The sequence below is a fragment of the Papaver somniferum genome, unplaced genomic scaffold (assembly GCF_003573695.1).
Source record: "Papaver somniferum cultivar HN1 unplaced genomic scaffold, ASM357369v1 unplaced-scaffold_21, whole genome shotgun sequence".
Lineage (NCBI taxonomy): Eukaryota > Viridiplantae > Streptophyta > Magnoliopsida > Ranunculales > Papaveraceae > Papaver > Papaver somniferum.
Genome location: NW_020631041.1, coordinates 9,521,504 through 9,525,579, shown reverse-complemented (window position 1 = coordinate 9,525,579; position 4,076 = coordinate 9,521,504). Strand labels below are relative to the sequence as shown.

The window sequence follows — 4,076 nt, the reverse complement described above, 5'->3', positions numbered from 1 at the left end:
AGATCGAAAGCAGAGAGCAGAAGGAGAAAGTAATGGAAGCGGTGGAGAATTGAGAGATAGGGACCGATATTATCTAGTGAGGAAGAAGAAAGGTAAGGGTAATTGGGTCAGTTTCAATTAAAAAGTTTCACTGTCCATTTGACCCAGACGAAATCTCTACCCGTCCATTTGGCCCAGGAAACACACATTTTTGGACATATAGCCCATTTTCTGAAAAATCTATTCGACAAAGATGGGAAATTCAATGATGGTGGAGTCAAGTTTTTGAAAAAAGGTCGCAGTGGTGTGAGTTATCAGTTATTTCACTTCTTCCATATGCTGCTATGCTTTTCTTTTTTTTTTTGAACACTGGTATTACTTAAAGCTTTCGATCAATCTTTGAATTTACTTTGGTTTTTGAATAAAAATGTTGACTGTATTCGATAAGCGTGTGGGACCTTCCTAAATAGCATGGACAACCCAACAAGTCATACGTAGTCAGTTGGTTTAGCATTGTATTTAGCGCACACTGGCCGGTAGTTTGCTAGTAGGTTTTTAAACTGTCAGTCCACTTTTGAAAACCTTCATTTCTCTGCAGCCTGCTGTTTTGGACACAATAACTCGGCAGCAGTTATACATGTACACAATACACGTTATTGAGTATTTGAGTGCAAACAAGTGAAATAGAATCAGATTCAGGAGTAACCCAACTACTTATTATTGGAATTCAGTAGTAATTCCACTAAACCAAAAGTTAAGATTTTCTGAAAAGGTGTTTATGAAGTTACTTCAAGTTTGGAAAAATCTGTTCGACGAAAATGGGAAATTCAGTGATGGTGGAGTTGAGTTTTTGAAAAAAGTTTGGAGTGGTGTGAGTCATTTCAGTTCTTTCCTATGCCATGGTTTCTTATAGACTGCAGTATTTTAGTTTTCATTGATGCATACCGTTGATTCATATCTGTTGCTATTAGTTCTCACTCCCCGTTGTCGATGCAGGGTGTTGATCCAAGCATTAGGGCTGAGGTTTGGCCATTTCTCCTTGGAGTGTAAGAATTTTTAACCCTTGTTCTTCTTTGCTGTACATTTCAAGATACCGCTTATAATAGATTCTTTGTCTTGCTATTAGAAATTTCACGAGGCATGAAGTTTATATAACATATAATTCTTAGTTTAGGGAGAATTACTGCTCCATGGCATCTAGGTTATCAATAGGTGACAGTTTTACATGGGTAGTAGAACTTCTGAAATATTCTAAGCTAAGGGTATTTAGGTTATTAGTTTGTCGTATATCTGGATTATGTAGATGTGATTGAGCATTAGGAGCATGTTAGTCAGACGTCATCAAATTTAAGAGGATAATCCTAAGTCTTCCTTATTCTTGTGAACAAGCACAACCAGTTGGCAGGATCAATAAAATCTGTAATTTTTCAATAGCTAGATTGTGTGCTGGAATTAAGAAACTTTACTTTGTTGCTGGTGCTGATAGTGTTATTATCCTGTCTTTAAATGGCCAGGCTTCTTTGCTTTACTTACCTCTGTATTGCTATCTTTCCGCAGTTATGACCTGAGCAGCACTAAAGAAGAAAGAGAGGTCACCAGAAGGCAAAAGAGGTAGAACCATGTGAATATTAAAATGCTTTTTGGCATCCTCTTCCAGTCGATCTATATGATTTTGATTGGGGATTCATTTTTCCATGATGCAGAAAACAGTTTGAGAAGTTGCGGAAACAGTGCAAACATCTTTTGAAGCGCATTGAGGATGAGCGTGTTAAACAAAATGCAAGCACTGTGCCAGACAATAGTGGGGAAGGTGAGAGTATTGTCGAAGATCCAGATTCACCTGCTTCAAAAGATGTGATTGCCGAGGAATCCTCTTCTATTGTTAAAGAGAGCCCAGATTGTGAGGAATCACATGAGCAGGTTCATGATCAATCCCCTCATTGTGCCTACTCAGACAACAATGAAAGTGGAATTACAAGCGTTGATGTCTCTGTAGCTGGTACAGAATCATCTGACTCAGATTCTATTGAAGAACCTGAGAGTAGGCAGACTTCTGCTGCTATTGAAAGTAGTGATGTAAATGATCCTGACAAGCCTACTGATGGCAAGACTTCATCCTCCAAAGCAGGCGGTTTGAAAGTCCATAGAGATGAAGACTTCGAGACATGGCAGAGAATCATTCGACTTGATGCTATGAGGACCAATGGAGAATGGATTGTTTACTCTCCAACTCAGGCTGCTGTATCCAAGGAAAAGTCGCACAGTCTAGCAGAGGCAGTGGGTTGAAGGACTATGACCACCTGGAACCCTGTAGAGTCTTTCATGCAGCACGCCTAGTTGCAATACTCGAAGCTTATGCACTCTATGATGACGAGATTGGATATTGTCAGGGAATGAGTGACCTTTTGTCGCCTGTAGCTGCCATGGTAGAAGAGGATTATGAGGCATTTTGGTGCTTTGTGGGATTCATGAAGAAAGCCAGGCACAACTTCAGGCTCGACGAAGTCGGAATCAGAAGGCAGTTAAACACTGTTGCCAAGATTATCAAGTTTAAAGATTCCCATCTCTACAGACTTCTAGAGAAGATGCAGGCTGAAGACTGTTTTTTCGTGTACAGGATGGTGGTGGTTCTTTTCAGACGAGAGCTTACATTTGAGCAAACAGTATGTCTGTGGGAGGTAATGTGGGCAGACCAGGCGGCTATCAGCGCCAGAATTGGAAGCAACTCATCCTGGGGGAGAATAAGGTCCAAGGCACCACCAACAGAAGACCTGTTGCTTTATGCGATTGCAGCTTCTGTACTGCAGCGTAGGAAACTAATCATAGAGATGTACAGCAGCATGGATGAAATAATAAGAGAATGCAACATGGCAGGGCACTTGGATGTTTGGAAACTACTTGACGATGCCCATGAGTTTGTGATCAATCTCCATGATAAGATATGAAACAGTATCGCGTCTCTTTCTCTTTTCTCATTCGTAACTACATTTAATTTCATTTTGCTAGAAAAGAAACGAGTATATTAAAGAAGAAGATTACAGATTTTTGAAGAGAAAAGTGGGGCAGTGCCCAACCATTCACCCCGAGTTCTTGTTCTTCTACAAAACTTAGAAGTTGTATCAGCTAAATCATTGTAATCTCTCCTTAGAAATTATTGCCTCTGGTAGATCTTTCAGCCTGCTCGGTGTTCCTAATTATTCCTGGGATGATTTTGCATGCTTAAAAATTTCCAGAGGCAAGAGAACAATCATCAAGCAATAAATTGGTGATGAAATGCAGATCACACACTACAACTTCTGGCCTAATTGTCTGATCCTGATTGTCAAGGTTGGACAAGTATAAGGAGGAGTCATTCACTAATCTTATGTTATTTCTTGCAGTGACATAGTTAAGGCTTTTTCCTTGAAATATTTAGAAACACATATCTCTCCAAGCTATAGTGAACATGACAGGAGCCTTGTTTATGTGGTGTTCATACAAGAACACTTGGTAATCCAATCTTTAATGGAAATATCATGAGAAAATAGAATTCAGTATAAGCGCAATCCATCATGTAAATAATGACAACTGCAAGATGAAACTTAGCTTATATAAAGACAACTCTCTTTATTGATGTTTAGCAAATATCTCAAAACTAAACACAAGATCTAATCTTGCTCATATGATCAAACCACAACTTTGGTGATCATATATATAGAACTAGAACTTCATTTTCTAATCATATTTCCTTATTACATGTATTCCCTTTTCTTAGAACTAGTTGACTTCTAATTCTCTTAGGTTTACATCAATTTCTTAATCTTGTCCTAACCAGCTTGTTAGTGACTTCTATGTTGAAGTTTAACCAACATTCTCCCCGTTAAGCTTCAACCTTACCCGTGACATATCTTGTACTCCAATCAGTTGTCTCATTTCTTCAAACTTGATCCGAGCTAATGCCTTTGTCAATATATCTGCTTTCTGCTCAGTTCCAGGTATGTGTTCTACGTTAATGACCTCATTCTCGATGCATTCTCGTATGAAATGATACCTTTTGTGAATGTGTTTCGTCTTCCCATGAAACACTGGAATTTTAGTGAGTGCAATTGCATACTTAT

General features: G+C 38.9%; 1 pseudogene; it reads left to right on the top strand.

Moving 5' to 3' along the window:
• The first annotated feature begins 682 nt into the window (after positions 1–682).
• LOC113340342 lies at positions 683–3,295 on the top strand (annotated as a pseudogene).
• The last annotated feature ends 781 nt before the right edge of the window (positions 3,296–4,076 follow it).